The 17,566-nt window shown below is 39.3% G+C and overlaps 2 long non-coding RNA genes across 2 annotated transcripts; one reads left to right on the forward strand and one right to left on the reverse strand.

Moving 5' to 3' along the window:
- Positions 1-26: 26 nt before the first annotated feature.
- Positions 27-17,300, forward strand: LOC120315203. The gene is made up of 3 exons (XR_005558621.1): positions 27-3,279; positions 15,972-16,155; positions 16,487-17,300. It is a non-coding gene; the product is annotated as an uncharacterized LOC120315203 (long non-coding RNA).
- On the reverse strand, positions 4,457-10,570 carry LOC120315204. Its single transcript, XR_005558622.1, has 2 exons — positions 9,865-10,570; positions 4,457-7,060 (listed from the first exon to the last, which is right to left on the reverse strand). It is a non-coding gene; the product is annotated as an uncharacterized LOC120315204 (long non-coding RNA).
- Positions 17,301-17,566: the final 266 nt, after the last annotated feature.

Below are 17,566 nucleotides of genomic sequence, written 5' to 3' on the forward strand. Positions count from 1 at the left end.
TTCAAAAGCCAATAGAATAAAAGGGAGTAGCACAGCTAAGGAAAAGGGGGGAAAAATGGCGGACTGCGTTGTTTGGCGACCCCCGTGAAATGGTCGTTCGACCCCAAACGGGGTCCCGACCCACAGGTTGAGAACCACTGTCTTAGATGCATCTCTTATTTTACGAGAATTGAGATCGTTACAGAAATGGGATTCTGAATGGTCCTCTATCAACATCTATTGATCTCGAAACGTGAAGTGTTTGGATTTTAGCTCAGATTTAGCTTGGATTGTGTTGCAGAAACCCTGCTGGTTTTCATGCTTGAGTGTTTCAAAGTTTTCAGGCATACACGTGTACCCCTCACCCCATGTATCAGTTTTACCATATAATCAATCCGTAGTTCATAGGAGCAGCACTGCATCCCTTCAGATAAAGATCTTTCTTCTTGCTTTTAGTGGGTTTTTAAGAAACAGTGATAAGCAAGGGAATTGTTGCCTCCAATTTAGCCTTGGCTTTATAAAAGCAAGCAAGAAGCTGATGGCTCAGTATATAAGGTAACAGGCTAATAGCACTTTCCCTCCCTTAAATACTTCACTGTTTGCTAGAAGTAAGTGCAGCGATTGCTTGAAATGGCCTATTAATTTATTTTTTCCTTTTAAGTTATACCATAGCCAAGTCAAGCGTGCATTTGATAATACTAGATGTAAATGCAGTGCTATAGGCAATAAGATACCCATCTTCACATCAGCAAATAGCATTGTTACGTTCCAGTCTTCTGAGAAATGTTTAACCCTCCCTCCAGTGGTCAATCTCTTACAGTTTTTAGGTACTTTCAATCCAGGTCCAATCCAGAGGAAGTAAGTTGTGAACTGGCACAACAGATTTGCAGGTCTGAATCAGTTCGCTTGATCTATTGCATTCTTGACATCCCAGTTATCTCTATGGATGCCGAGATCCATTATAAGATGACTTTTAATTCTGTCTTGCTGCTGTGACTTTCAGAAAATATATAAATGCCATGCTGATCACAAAAGAGCTATTTAATGGAATATATAACTCCTTTTTTTATTTATTTGTTTGAGCTTTATGTTTTGGTTTCTCCCCATGTTTTAATCCTTAAGTCGTTTTTTATGAAGTACCTATTGAGTTACCGGTCTAAAAGTCCTAGACACCCACTCTGCATGCCTTCCTGTCTGTGAAACTGTGTTGGAAAGTTTAAGGCAAAGAGGGAAGGTTGAACTTTGGGTCCCAGTTGTATAGAAAATTAAGCACTTGAGTTATTTAATAACTGGGTAGTCACCCTACCTCTTTAGTTTTAATGTTCAGGGAATTCCACAGCATATGTACTGTGCTAATTTGAGGCTAAGAAGACAGAATGTACCCTATACATGCATACCTCTGTAAAAACTCAACTGGATGAAGGGTTACGAAACAGTAGATGTTAACTTATTTGATCCAACTTACTAGACTGCCAATTTGAAGAAGTGTATAATAATTTATAAAAAAAAAATTATGAGAATTTTCTATTAAATGTTTGGGCTTAAAATAAGGAAAAAAAATGAGCATCTGTGCTGGGCCTGTTATCTCTTCTTGTATGTTTGTCAACTCTTAATGAACAGAGATTGCCAAGCACACCAAAGAAATGGACAAGAAATGGATCATTAGGAAACCACAAACCTCATTCTTTTGAAAACAGCTAGAGTTTTTTGTAAATATTTATGTTTATAGATGTACAGCAGAGTGTGTTTTTCTAGATTATTTAATTATCATATTTCTAATCTATTTACAATATTAGATACCATATTTGTTTGTTCCAAAGGCTTCTGTTTGGATTGCAATTTGTTCTCTTTCTCTCTTTCTCTCTCTCCCTTTGCTTAATTCATTACTCATGCAATGAAAAACTTTGTCCTTCTGAGGACAGCATGAAAATATAGTAGCCAAATATTTGTTAATATTCAATACTTTTATATAACACAAGGGAAAAGACCCCAATGTGGGAGTAACTTTAGTCCCTACAAATTGTGGCTTACAAATAAGAGGACACCAACAAAAACATACACTTCCCATAAAATTCCCAATTCCTTCCCCCATTAAGGCCTTATTATACTAATGCAAAACAGGCTTCCAACCCTATTTCAGATTCTAGTTAAGAGCTGAATCTTGGCTTATGATTAACCACACTTAGCAGTAGTATAGACGTAATGCTAAGCTTTGGTTATGGCTAAGAATAGAAGGGCAAGAAAGTGTGTAAGGAGATCAGATTCCTAATGTACTAATCTTGTTTATCAGGGAACCGGTGGTCTGCCTGAAGCTTTGAAAGTTCTCTTGAAGAAAATAGGTCATTTTTCTGCTCCAGCAAGCTTCTGTTCGTTTCAGTCCTGTAGGACTTGAGATGGAGGCTTCCTTAGTGGTGCCATCACGTGCTTGTCAGGTTGCTACAGTGAACCAAGAGAATTTGAGACCTCAGACTGGTCAAGTCACAACTGTCACTGTGGGAAGGATAACGTACAATTTTGTCTCCTGTTCTGTCTTCCATGCAGCTCTCTCCATGTTAGCAATTTCATAATATATTTTGCTTTTCCTTTTGTAATGTAAGGCTTTCCATTGGGTCATTTTGAATTAAAATAATTTCCCAATTCTTTTAAATTTGGTCATCTCTCTCTCTGACTTTCTCTCTCTCTCTGTCTCTCTCTCCCTCCCTCCCTTCCGCGCCCCCCCCAATTAATTCTTTAAGCAGGAATATTTTGTACTGTAAAGATGGAGAAGTGCCATCTCAGTGCCTGTCTTTTAGAAAATTATTAGTTGGATTTATGATTTAATTTTATTATTTATTGAACATGGATTCAGCAAGTATGATCATCTACTTCAGAGCTGATATTTCACTGCTATCAAACTTATGATGTTCTCAGATCTGGAAAGCACTTGTGTTCTGATAATTTGAGCAACTGACTACATAAATGGAATAAATTGATTTAAATTAGTGGTTTAAATTGCCAGTATGAAATGTGAGTTCGACTATTTGATTTAAATCCTGATCCTTCATTTACTAAAAGCTTTCCAATTAAAATAGTGTCCTGACATTACTGTAGTTATGAAAATACTTAAAACTGACGCCCCAAAGTGGACTTTCTTTCAAGATTATAGATTGTATGTGATGGTTGCATATTTTTAGGAAATATTATTAGACAAACACAACACAACTGTTTTTATTAAGCTTATTTTGTTCCCATAGCACAGTGATCATCGTTCAGTCCTAGAGATCGCCATTGTGGAAATCAAGATATTATGTGGTACAGAAGGTAAATATCCATGATATGTGAGAAATGAGTCAGTAGGAAACTTGTACTATTTAATTGTAGCAACAAAAATGTCCTTGTCAATTAAGGGGACTTGGCAACAACTATGATCACACAGTCAAATAAGGGGACTGGACAACAACTATATCAGATCCTGGCTGCCACTATCAAACCATGATGTAGGTTCACAAACAATGGCACTGTATGGTTGCTGCACATGGATTCCACAGATACTCTTGAGCTATGAGGGAATCGTGTTCAGATGGTGCCTGGGTCAAATAAGCTTTCCGTTTAAAACAGGCTATCAAAACAGGAGCTGTGGTGGTGCAGTGATTAGAATGCAGTATTGCAGGCTAACTCTGCCCACAGTCTGGAGTTTGATCCTGACGGAGGCCAGATGCTAACTCTGTAACCTGCTTAGAGAGGGCTGTAAAGCACTATGAAGCGGTATCCAAGTCTTAAGTGCCACCCATTGCTGTAAACATATTGGAATTCCTCACAGACACACACACAAAAAGGCATGCAAACCTCCATTTTTGATGTAGCAACTGCTCTCTAGATATATCGGAATAAAGTGTGGGAGAAGGTTGCTGATTCAGATCAGAGACATTTCTGTTTACTAGCCTTAAAGGGCTCCAAAAGATTTCATCCTGCTTTTCTTATTTCCAAGTCTCTTATCTGCGTGCTTTCTACTTGTCTGGGATTCTCTTCCTCACCACTTCAGCTGAAAAAAGCTTCAGAAAAGATGACTAATTTGAATAATTATTCCCTACTTTCAAGGTTACAGTCTAAAAGAAGAGAACACCTGTATCCTGGCAGTCAATATCTCAGCTGCTCAGTGGCTTTGCTCTCAGCTAAGCAGTTCTTCTATCTTTGCAGCTTCACGTCTTAGGCATTGTCAGGCGTGCCTGAAATACTCCCATGAGTTGGATGTTTTCTTCTATATCTCTTTCCCCCCAAGATGATGTTGGCTTTTTATATCACCAGAGCGGAATGCAGAAGTATTAGTATGATTATAACTAATAATACAATAAATTTTATATATATATATCTGAAATAGCCACGTGGCATGTTTTTGTTCCCATTCACAGGAGACTTTTGCAGTCTTCTGAAAAAGCAAAAAAGAAACACCCCAGGCACGTATTTAAAAAGCAAAAGCATAAAATAATGAACTAAGCAGTAACCCTTTTGTAAAAGGAATAATTCTGAACTGCATAATACAAAAATAGCAGGAAGCAAAATCAGCTTTTGACCTGTTTCTGAAGTGATTGGCATGTTTTGTGGCACCATTTGATACTTTAAGTGAAAGATTACTTTGTGTAAAGTATATTGTATTTCAAAGTGTTTTTGTTACTTTTAGTTGCCCTTTTAAGATCTGTGAAGTATCTTCCCATATATTATAGAAAAGGTTGAAGGACAATGAGGCTGAACTTCTTTTAGTCAAGACACTGATATTCTATCCAGGGGTGAGAAATTACAGACCAGATTAAAAAAAAATAATAAGGATTTCTTTGTTAATATTTTAGATTTTCCTAGCATGAAAAATATGTAACAGATACTTGAAGCTATCATCCAATTAATAAGCAAACTTTTTTTATTTTCTTTAAAGAACGAGCCAAAGCTATTTCACAAAACCAACCTTTTTTGGTTCTCTTGGCAAAATATTTACACAATTCCTACTGGTTTACTAAGACCACACCATGAATTATGCTCTAGTTTCTATATAGTATTTCCTGTGTTCATTTCTCAGCCGAATGCGTATTGTTGTTTACAGAAATGGTAGACCTGCAAGCTGTTAATGAACATTTTATCCAAGTGGTAACACATTTCCTCTATAAATATATTTGGCTTCCATTGTATAGAAATTGGTTTGTTTTCTGATAATGAGTTTTCTAATGAGGCATGAGTACTTTTCTGCTTTTTGGTGTAATTAAACTGTTGGGGGGGATTTATTTTACGTTTGCAATTACAGAAACGTGGTTCAGCTGCTGAGGAGCTTATAGTTTTTAAAACAAAGATGATCAGCCAGCATCAGAAGACTTGAATTTGATATCAAGCATCCTATAACAAATATTCCAATATTTTAAGGTTGAAATTTTCTTGAGTTTGTTTGCAATAGCCGAGTCTGAATGTACAGTATATACTCTTATAGTATTAATCATTTTCAGAAGACTCGTGTTGAATTCAACTCTTGGTCAGGAATTTGGGGGTCACTCGTGAAGTTTTCTTGACAATGGTGGAGAACTGGCTTTTGGTTCCATTTGGGGAATTATTTCCCCCCCAAACTTCTCTACCTAGTTCTGAGCCTTCCTGGTGATCTCGTGTAGAAATACTATAACAATAGAAATATCATAGAAATACAAGTCTGCACTAACAGGACTTAGCTTTTCCAAGATCAATCAAGGTTGTTTAGGTGCTGTACTAGAGAAACTTTTTAAAGTATCATATATTTCTTACTGTTTTGATGGTATTCCCTCCCCCCACACATACCCACATTGCATTATCTTATGCATTTCTGTCACACATGAGTGTCCCTTACCGGATTTGACTTGTTTTCTAAAGAAAGTGTGTTATTATTACCTCTTATCACAAAATAATTGCGTCCATTTTTTGCTCATCCAAGATACCCCTTTTCTGTTTTTACAATATTTCCCAGGATATGCTGGTAGAACAGGGTCATATGACTGATTTTTACAAAAGACCTAATCATATTGATAGCTTTGTTATCAGTTAACTAGTACTTAGGGTTTTAACCCTGTAAGGGGCACACTCTCTGAATTCACATTTTCCATGCATGATTTGATATACCCCTTAGCCACATAATGTTTAGATGCACAAAGTATTTCTGCCTGTGTTTTGCAGAAGCTCCTTGTCAGAGCACATTAGGATTGTGACTTTTGAAATTCCCTCTATATTTCAACCTGCTTCCGTCCTTTTAAATCTTGGAGATTTTAGATAAAGCCCAAAACATTACGTACATGAAATGAATGAGATTAGTTTGGTTTCTTCTGCAATTGGTTCAATATCTTCCCCCCAACCACCATTTTGCGTAGCTTGACTGAGCCACTGATGAGGCAAACCAGGAATCCACAGGGACTCCTCTGCTGTGCTGAACAGATAATGGCTGAGGTTTCCCTCATGCCATTTTCCCAATCTTTGTGGGATGAGGCACTGTGGCTATGTTGTCACTCTTCGCCGACTGAAAATGAGTACAATGGCATGAGAAGTGGTCCATGTAATTTAATTCTCCTGCCTTATTTTCTATGAAGCAGTTTCCTCATTCTCAACATGCCTCCCCTTTTCTAGGCTGGGTGGTTGAGTTCTCAGCAGATGACAAGTTTCTGGAAGAAAATAAGTAACCAGTCAGCATTTTAATTAAATGTGATGACCCATACTTTGGGATAATGATCTGCCTGAGAAGTTACCGTCTCCAAGGGTGAATGAACCGGGAACACTGTTGGATGGCTGCTGCAAGCAGACCCATACCTCAGTGGTGAGCTTGGGGAGTCCTCATTTCCTTTTGGGGTTCTCATTTCCTCCGGGGCAGAAAAGGTTTTTTTGGGGGGTCAACCTTTTTTTTAGCAGGAGGTATGAAGGAGCAAACGAGGCTTGCAAAACTCAAGGCCCCCATTTTGCTCCTGAGCGCGCTCTTCCAATGGCTTTTTGGAGAATGACATGCCACAGTGATCCTGGCGTGGTCCTCAAGGCTGATCAAAGTTGTGTTAATTGCGTGAAGCAGCTTCATTCCTATGGATGGAGAGGTGGATACTGCTCTCTTTCAATCCTATGAGAAAGAGAGAAAAAGAAAGAGGAAAAAGGAACAAAAAAGAAAGAGGAAGAAAAGGAAGGAAGGAAAAAGAAGGGAAGAAAGAAGGAAAGGGAGGGAGGAAAGAAATGAGAAAGAAAAGAAAGAAAGAAAAATTCACCCAAAATTGTCATCCACTGATTGCATATGATAGAAGCACTGAGCTTGCACTCACAAAATGTGCTAAGCCACAATCAGAAAAGGTCAGACTGATTTCATGGAAATGCACGAATCCAATCTGTAAACATAAGTAGAACCAGGATGAATCTTAACAAAAGGAAGGAAGGCTGTGACCATTTGACATATAGCATTATTTGTGGCCCAGATGTTTGGCAACTCTAGTCTTTATTTTTTAAGCTAGACTTGGGTAAAACAGGACAGCCTTTTGTAAAGAAAGTCCCTGGTCCTGACAATTGAGTTTCGGTACCCCTAGACAGCGAGCGTAAGTTGAGAGCTATCATTTAGACATGACTAACGCGTGCCCAATTACGAAGTCCCATAGATGGCTCTTGAATACACAGTGCTTTCTTACAAAGCAGTACATCTCTTTTGTTGATAGACTTAATTTGTCCTCCCCCTGCCCACCCCCACCCCCCAATGCACTGACAGCCTGCTCATTTTAAGCGATGTCCGGTCTCAATGCCTTGCCTGTTCTTGCCCTTTTAATTTTGGGTATTACACATCCTTTCTGTTTAGTCTGCAAAATTCTAGGGGCAACCTTTGCGGGGGAAGAATGATAAAGAAGGGTTTGTGATTGGCCTAAATGGCATCTGGGTTTTACTGTCTTCCCGGATGATGTGATGCTGTGTCTTTCGGAGGGCTTGTGACAACTGCAAGAAAAGGCAGTGACGAGAACCACAAGGATTTCTGGGTGTCATCTCAAAAAAGACGGGAAAGATGCATTTTAGAAACCTCCCAACATGTTAGACTTACCATTTCTTGGCAATGTTGGTAAGCAAAATGCAAGCAAGGCGTTTTGCTAAAATGACCACCACCTTAATTTTTCCTTTCCCCTCCTTTTTTTTTTTTAAAAAAAAATTTCTGTAGTGACATACAGGTAGTCCTCAACTTAAGACCACAACTGAGCCCAAAATTTATATTGCTAAGTGAGACAGCACAGTGATGAGAATGCAGCATTGCATTCTCACTGGCTAGAGCTTGACTAGGTTTCTATCCTTCCAAGGTCGGTGGACGGACGGACGGATGGACAGACAGACGATAGATAGGGAATATATCTCAGGACTAAAAATATTTCTAAATTTTCTCCCTCATAGGGAGGCCTTAATTTCATTGTGAGTTACACAACAACAATAAAGATATTCTATTCTATTCTATTCTACATTCCATATTCTATTCTATTCTATTCCATTCATGATTTTTCAAATTCGCCTCCCAAATCCTTCTTGCTCTGTTTCTTCCTACTATTGGACTATAATCTGGGAAGAAATATCCAGTGTTGCCACTATTGGACTGTTCCTACCACTCAACCCTCACAAGAACTTTTCGACTATATCATTTGGATAAAGTAGAAGTTAAATTGTAAGTGAGCCTCTTTCCTTGCTGTTCCTGGACAGTTGTTTCTTCTTGAACTGTGAGAAGGACTCCTGGAAGAAAGAGTTCCTCAGGTGCTGCATCATTTGGAACTTGATATTTACATTATGATAACAGCAATAATGGAAATGTATTCGTTCTCCAGCAAGCTGTCGGGGAAAGCAGTTTCTATGGAACTTCCCCACAGCAAAACCAGAAAGCGTCGCCAGGGAACAGTATGAATAAATGAGCATCTGTATGTCAAGGTTCTTCTGCATTCACGTTCTTCTCCCAAAACTAATTTCCTGTGTCTCCATCGCTGTGTTAAAAAAACTTGGCCCAAGGCAAACAGAAAAATAGACAATAACAGAGGGTAAACCCCAAAGACAAGAGGAAACCAGCCATGTCATCTACTTCCTGGAACATTTCAGTGATTCCGATAAAGGGGAATTCAGTGATTCAGCCAACACTCTCCTGCTCTTTTATTAACCATCAGGAACGGGTTCTGTGGAAGTTTTGTGTCCTGGGAAAGGACACATTGCACCACTTCGATTGCAATTTGAAATTCTGAGTCAGGAAGAATGAGTATGAATTTGGGACTTGGGGTTTCCCTTTTAAAGTAGATATGGAGATATTTCAGACACCAGGATGTGTGAGAGGAAATTGACACAGGGAGAAAGTGTAAAGTTATGAAAACAAAAGTGTTATGGTCAGCTATCACTGCATCCTGGGAGGAGAGTTTACATCGACTTAACTCACTTAAACTCGCCAATTCCTTCTTTGTGCTAGAAAGTGGAGCTAGTCCCCAGTTGCAGCTGCATCCAAGGTAATGCCAAAAGCATTGCTTAAAAAATTGATCCAGGAGCCCTTCCATTTCTGGTCCTCTGGCCCTCTTCCATTTCGACTGTTGCAACAGATCTCTCTTTTCATTGTCTAGCCCAAGCATTGGTGCCAACATTTTTCAACTCTTCTGTGATTATGACTCTTCTCCCCCTTATGTCCCTTCACTGGCTTCCACAAAAGCATCTTTACTATATCTGGAATGGAGAGGGTCCTGAATTAGGGAGGGTTTTGAAAAGGAATTTCAATCTTCTGCTCATCAATCTTCTGTTTGAATTGCATTGGTTTCAGCTATTCCTGGCCAAATGGGGAGAGGGGATAGTAAAAATGTAGGTGATTCCTCCTCCTCCTCCCTCCTGAATTTTCTAGAGAAAATTGGAGTTAACTTGATCAATCCTTTTCACATGACATACCGTAGTTGTCCAAGGAAGGATGCTTTGTTTGTTCTCACAAAACTAAAACTTGGTAGGAGGAAACAGTTACAGTAAAACGTTGCTTCCCTGGATCTCCATACAGCAAACTTCAAATGCAATGGTCACTCCCATTGTTTCCAAAGCAGACCGGACAATGGATGTCATTTAGGTCATTAGCATCGATTATGTAAAATCAGTTTGAATGGTCTTTCACTTGACCAATCATCCTTTTTACCCAAATAGCCCCTAAAATTGAGATGTTATTTTAACTTCCCAAAAAAGTAATCCCAAATAAGATTTTATTTCTTGCAATACAAAACCTACGGCAAGCTTAGGCCATCTTCAAAGGCATGAGCAATAATTTGTGGCCGATCACATGGTAAAGAAAGTGCTCCTAAGAGCGCAATGCTCTTCCAAAATGATGCAAGTATCTTGTGCATTTCACAATGGCATTGCAACATCGGCTGGATTTCCCCCCAAATCTCAAGAACCAGGACCAAGACTGTTCCAGGACAGCAGCTGGAGGAGTGAACAACTGTTCTGCAATAAGATAAACTCCACCTTCAGCCATCCTCACTTCGATGGGAAATCTTCAGCCACTGCTTCAAAGCTTCAGCAATGGAAAAATAGCAATAGCACTTAGAATTATATATTGTTTCATAGTGCTTGACAGCCCTCTCTAAGCGGTTTACAGAGTCAGTCTATTGCCCCCAACAACCAGGATCCTCATTTTGCTGACCTCAGAAGGATGGAAGGCTGAGTCAACCTCAAGCCACTTAGGATTGAACTCCTGGCTGCAGGCAGAGTTAGCCTACAATACTACATTCTAACCACTGCACCACCACGGCTTCTTTTGAGTTCCCTTTGCAAACAAACCAGGATAGAGAGATTTTTCAAGGATAACAATGATCAGATGAGGAAATGCCAAGCCACAGTAGAAACATATCAATATTCTATTCTGTTTCAAAAGCCGCCTCTAACTTGTGTACCCAACCAAATGGGTGGACTTCCAACTTCTACAGTCAGCCTAGCTGCTCATGAGAACTCAAAAAGCTGGACCCTGCACATGTCAAGATTGCTCAGGTTAGGAGCATCTGATATTATTTATTTCTAAACTGGCAGTATGGTGATCTTGAACACCCCTCCCCTCATCAGCTACTAACTACTAAGTTAGTCAATTCTCTTGGAGAAGCCTGAGTCTTTCCGTTTGAATATTAGTGGCAAGACTTTTATAAAATCACTAGATCCTTTGTATTGGCCAGAAAGCATAGCTTGAGTAGCAATACCAATAAATTTAGGCTTAGATAGATACCGCCTCATAGACAAAAGCTAGAAATGGCACAAAGAGCCATGGAAAGATGCATCCTTGGCATCACAAGACCAGATAGACTCACACATGGATTAGAGAACAAATATACACAACAAGTATACACAATCATTAAAAGTAAAAGAATTTTAGAGAGAAAGGAACATGATACGTACTATGTAACATTGAATATACACTAGTCAGAAGAAGACTATTGGGTGATTAACATACTGATTACAATAATATAGAAATTAACTCTTACTTATTGTTTTTTAAATACATGAAGCCAAACAATGTGCTGTTTGCTAAATATTAAGAATGTTATTTTAAAAAACCCCAACCCTAACCTTAACCCTAACCCTATAAAAAATAATAAAATATATACAAGAGAGAGAGAGAGAGAGAGAGAGAGAGAGAGAATTGAAATGGAAATGGAGAGAATTGAAATGGAAATGGGCTGGTCACATAGCAAGAAGAACCGAGGGCAGCTGGACCAAGGCAGTCATAGAATGGATCCCACTTGATCAAAAGCATCCATGAAAGAGACCTGAAACAAGATGGATCAATGACATCAGCAAGTATGGGGGGCCCAATTGGCAAAAGAAAGCTCAGGACCATAAGAGTTGGAAACATGAGGAAGAGGCCTTCATGCTGCAGTGGAGAGACAATGGCTAGAATGATGACGATGATGATGGTAACCACCTCATAGTGCCGTACAGCACTCTCTGGGTGGTTTATAATATAGAAGCATTACTTGAATATTTCCCCCAACATCTGGATCCTCATTTTACTGACTTCGGAAGGATGGAAGTCTGAGTCAATGGTGAGCCCTGTCAGGATCAAACTCCAGGCTGCAGACAGAGTTTGCCTTCAATACTACAGAATACAGAATAACAGTGTTGGAAGGGACCTTGGAGGTCTTCTAGTCCATCCCCCTGCCCAAGCAGGAGACTCTAAACCTTTCCAGACAAATGGCTGTCCACCATTTGAATGACTGGTTTAGGATAAATCAGCTTTATATGTTGGAAAATATTTTATCTTGTTTTGTTTTTCATCGTTTTTAATTTCAAAAGTTATATGGCACGCTGGACATAGATTGGGGCCTAGTGGGTGTTTGGGCACACGTGAGTGTGCATTTACACATTTTGGTAATCTTTGACAGTAAGCAAAACCTTAGTCCCTGGTGGGTAACTGCTGATAAATGTTTTATGGACTGAGTTTTGCCTGGTTGGACTGCCTGTTTGTCGTCGTCTCTTCCAAGTTTTTTGTTTATAAGTCTTTGTTTAAACAAATGAATCTATGCAAAAGGAACTCATTCTGCAGCTTCTTTAGTGCCTTGATTTCATTTAGACTGACAAATTCCAGAGAGCCAGCTGTGTTGGAACATTTTGCCTCTGACAAAGTTTGCCTCTAAACTGCAGCACAACATTACAGTTGATGGACACAGCCTTGTGTAGCAACGGGGTAGTTGAGATCTAGGTGGTGGTAGCTGCCTTTTCAACTATTCCTGAACTCTTTCTGAAGATAGAAGCATAAATATTATTATTTATTACTTAGCATATGATGAGAACATGACAAAAGAGAAATAAACATATACACACAATCCACATAATTATATACAAAACCTCTATGGGGTATGGCAGCGGCCTCATAACTGGATGTCCAGTTTAGCTGTCCAGGCAACCATCTCTGGTGTTGCTTCATTCCAATCTTCTAGGGAACCAGAGAACACACGTCCTGGGCAATCTTGCACAAGAGGTTTAATAGTTTGCATATCCGCACCACAATCACAACAAGGGGAATCTTTCCATCCCCATGGTACACGGCAGAGGCACTTCTTCCCGTACCACACCTAATTCTGTTCAATTTTGACCAGACAGAATGAGTCAGGTTAAAACCAGGTGGTTTGGTATAGAGGGATCACTAATGGTCAGATCACAAAAAAGTACCTTGGACCATTCCTCTCTCCAGGTATTCTCATGGATAAACAGGGTAGATGTTAAGAGAATAGCTGGTTTCCGTGCTGACTTACAGGATTTCAATTTTGTGATGGACTGTGCATTGCCCAGGAAGCATAAATAGAAGCAACAATTATCGAGCATTCGACAACTAGCCCCTCAGAGTTTAATTGATGCAGAACCTAACTTTCTGAGAATGTAGAGAATATCTGAAGTCCACAAGTCATAAAAGGGCCAAGTTTGAAGATCCCCTGATATAGACCAACACACTAACTTTATGAGCTATTGCTGTAAGTTTTCAATGACTGTTATAAGAGACCCCCCCATTACAGCAACATTCAGAGACAAATAAAATGTTATTCACATAATGTATAAAATTAAAACACCCTCATGTAAAACAGGGAAATGATGTCTTGCGATCATTTCTGTGAAAAGGACCTGTAATAAATGCCTTATTATTTATTAATATACCAGTCTATTAACTACATAAAAATTAGTAGAAAGTTAGTAGTGTGATGTGGCTGCACAAAGAGAGAGAGAGAGAGAGGGAGGGAGGGAGGGAGGGAGAGAGAAGACAAATGTCATTTTAGGCAACATCAGTGAATATTTCCAAAGTGCAAACTAATTGTTCTATTTTATTCTACATCATTATACACACGGGTGCCCTTTTTTAGTTCAGTTCTGGGCACCATATATCAAGGAAGTTTCAAGATAATATGAAAGAGATGTAGAGGAGGACAGCGATAATGATCAGGGAACTTGGGGAAAAAATTATATGAAGAGAGAAATTCTGGGAAATATTTGGAGAGAAAAAGTGAGAAGCAAAAGCTGATGGGATATGATCATAAACATGAAGTATATTACAGAATGTCATACAAAAGAAAGCCAGGATTCTTTTATCTAGCATCCAAGAATTTGATACTTAGAGTTACAGGAAAGTAGATACTAGTTAACTCCTACAAAAAAATTCCTAACAATAATAGCAAATAGATGTTTGAGCCAAACACCCGGAAAGTTTATGAAGTTTCCCTTCATGAAATACAAGTCCCTGTATTTTTCCTAGCAAGATTTTCAGAAAAGGTTTGCTATTGCTTCTTCTTAGGGGTTGAGAGAGAGTGACTGGCTCAAAGTCACTTCATGACCAAAGTGATATTAAAACTCATGATTTCCTGGTTTCTAGTCTTGTGCCTTTACCATTATTAGCTAGCAGTCATTGATGAAGGATGCTTTAATTTGGATTCCTGTGGGGAAACAGAAGTTGGATGGGTCCTACATGACCCCTCTACTTTACCTCTGTGGTTCCTGAATTGTATGATATTTGCATGACTCTTACTTCTGAAGGAATCCAAGTAGTATCCAACCAATGCAATGCAACTTTGCTTATTAAAATAAGAAATTAAATTAATTAAGGCAACCTACAGTAAAACAATCTGTCCTGAAACAAAACCATAACAGAAACAATAAATTACAACAACATTAATTTTAAAAGCAATCTAACAGCCAGTCTGTTCCTGTAAAGTTATTAGCCTGCAAGTGTCCCTGAAGACATTTTGGTGAAGTTCTCATGTGTAGCATGTAATTTTGGTTTTATTTTAGGATGATCTAAAAGGAAGGTTTCTGTCAGTGCTTTTCATTGCACAATCTTCTTTTCTTCCATCTACAGCAGGGGTGGGGAACGATGGGCCTTTTTAAGAGCAAGAAGTTTCTATGTCTTATTTTGATTACATTTTGCCAGGTGCAAATGATCAGGGCTATACACGAAGTTGTAGGTCAGAAGATTTAATGCTCGAGTCTATACACAAGAATCTAGTCGACTAATGTTCAGTGCTAAATTGCCACTAGATAAGGGTCAATGAAATTCAAAAAGGGCTGGACTTAGACCTTTTATGGAAACGTAATGACTCTAAGCTGATGATGCACCTAACTCCGCCCACCAGTTCTCTGTGCTCTTCTCCTACACATTTTACTGTTCTCCCCAAACTCCTGGACTTTTTAAACTTTCAGACTTCAACTCCCAGAATTCTTAAGCCAGCTATTGTGGAAGTCCACAAGTCATAAAAGGGCCATCGTTCCCCACCCCTGATCTACAGTCTCCCTACTTTCCTGTGCTTCCAATAAAGTCTCAAGTGCAGGAACTGCAAGGGAATTTCTCCACGGTTGTTTGCCCCAAATAAGAATTCCAAGGGTGATCACCTCTCCCCTTATCTTGCAAAAATTAAGCAAGCTCAGAATTATCACTAATGCAGACTTGCAAGCATCTGGTGAATACAAGAGAAAAACAGAAGCATCTTTTGTTGTGGGAGAAACTTCACCAGACACTGGAGGATTTATTTCAGCACAACATTCATACACATTCTCTAAAAGATTGATTTTTGAAAGTTTAAAGCAAGTGGCAGCTTTCCCTGAACAGCCAGCTGTGTTTGTCTCTTGACAAAGTACACAAAAGGCTGTGGACTGCTGTTTGAAAGCTAATTTACTTCAGTCATCATTTAAGAAAAGAACCCAAAGTTTTTTTGACCAACGCTAATGAAGAGGGGTTGTGGTTTTGTCTTGCAAAAAATGTGTCATGTGTGGCAAATAGAAGAGTTACTAGGGAGCCAACTGAGAGGCTTCCTATTGTTCCCGAGAAAGGTTTGTGGTAGCAAAATGTGGGAGATGGCCTTCCTGACCATCTGTGCCCTGGATTTGGTCTTCGTCATTCTTCCTCAAAGGGCCTGACCAACTTTTCCCAAACCAGCTCTCCTTTGAAGCTCGGTTCTGGGTAGTGTTCTGTTTTTTGTTTGATGGAGGCTAAAATCCATTCCAAACTGTAAGCCTGGTTTTATTTCATCTGTTTACCACAGTCTTCCCCAAACTGGATGTGTTGGGATGCACCTTCCAGGGTTCCCAGCCAGCAAGGCCTTGATAAAAGCCATGTAACTTGGAATTCTCTAAGTTGTAAATCTCAGCGTCCTGAGGATGTGCCAGGCTGGGACAAGCTGGTCTACAACATCAGGCTGAGACAAGCTGGTCTATAACAAGCCACATGTGAGTTGATCATGTCCATATTTCCTTTCCATTACACGATCATAAGCACAAACAGAAAGCTGGCATCTTTTCACAGGACAGGATATAGTTCAGGAGATGAGACAAGATGAGGCGAGGCAAGGCAAAGCAAGGCAAGGCAAGATAATCTTTATTGTCATTTTTTTACTATGGGCACACTGGCCCACATTAAAAATGAAATTCTGTTGTTTGCTCTCAAAAGAAAGTATATATCTACCCATATGTATATAGTACACAAATGATCATGCTACATATGCTATATACGTATAGCTACACCCATACATATTAATCACTGTCCATTTTGAATACATAGGGAGAAGAGGAAACTTGAGAGTTCACAAGGTTAATGCTGTATGGAATGAAACTATGATTGAATCTGGATGTTCTGCTTCGGATACCACGAAGTCCCCTTCTCCCGGAAGGGAACAAGGAAAACAGGTTGTAAAGAGGATGTGTAATGTCCCAGACAATCCCGCGTACCTTGCTCAGTTCACTTGTCACTTGTGTGTGAGGTGGATATGTGTTTTCTATTTGGATAAGATATTGGAAATTGCAACTCTTGAATCAGAAACCTTCTTCTGAATAGTACGGAGTAGACATTAACACAAGAGAGCTCAACCTTGAGCAATCCTCTGAGTAGCAAAGAAAGACTAGCTCAAGGTCCTGGAGAAACAGTTGAGACTTTATTTCTAGTTGTTCTTTTTCTTTTTTTAAGAAAAGCAAAAGTGAATTTGAAGCATATGAAACACGATCTACGAGGCAAAGCTTTACATACCTGAAGGACAGAATCATTTGTCTTCACAACCGCCACTCCTGATGGTAACCTGACAGACTGAATCCTGGTGACACAAGCTTGGGGGGGGGCACACAATTCTTGAAATAATTAACCCCCACCCCCCAGATCTTCTCACACATGACTTCCCTTGGAGAATGTACCCATCTTAGTTTTCACTTTTTTTCTTTTTTTTGTTCTTCTTCTGTATTTTGGATCCTTTAGCCTTGCTTGAGAGTGTTGGAAGATTTTTCAAGGAGTGCCCACACAGTTTTGCTTGTGTAACTAAGGGACTAAAGCCATTTGTAAAGCTATTTTTTTTCCAGATCACCACTAAAGGGCTAAGAAAAGTTAATGGAACTTTTTATCAATTTCTGCTCCAGACTTTAACCTACTCCCGTCCTCCAAGATTTCTGTTCAATGTAAAATGGTGGTTTCTAATGTAAGAGTATACTCCCTACTGATAAATGGCTCCATGTTCATAAGTTTTCTGCCCCACTTCCTTGATCCTTAATGTAGCAGAAACCACCACACAATTATGGAGTGAGTTTCTTTGCCCTAATCAGGTCCCTCCATTGACCCAGATTTCACAGTGATTGGATTCACTCCGTGAATGGCTTA

The sequence above is a fragment of the Crotalus tigris genome, unplaced genomic scaffold (assembly GCF_016545835.1).
Source record: "Crotalus tigris isolate CLP2741 ecotype Arizona unplaced genomic scaffold, ASM1654583v1 scf7180000019068.10715455, whole genome shotgun sequence".
NCBI classification, from domain to species: Eukaryota; Metazoa; Chordata; class Lepidosauria; order Squamata; family Viperidae; genus Crotalus; species Crotalus tigris.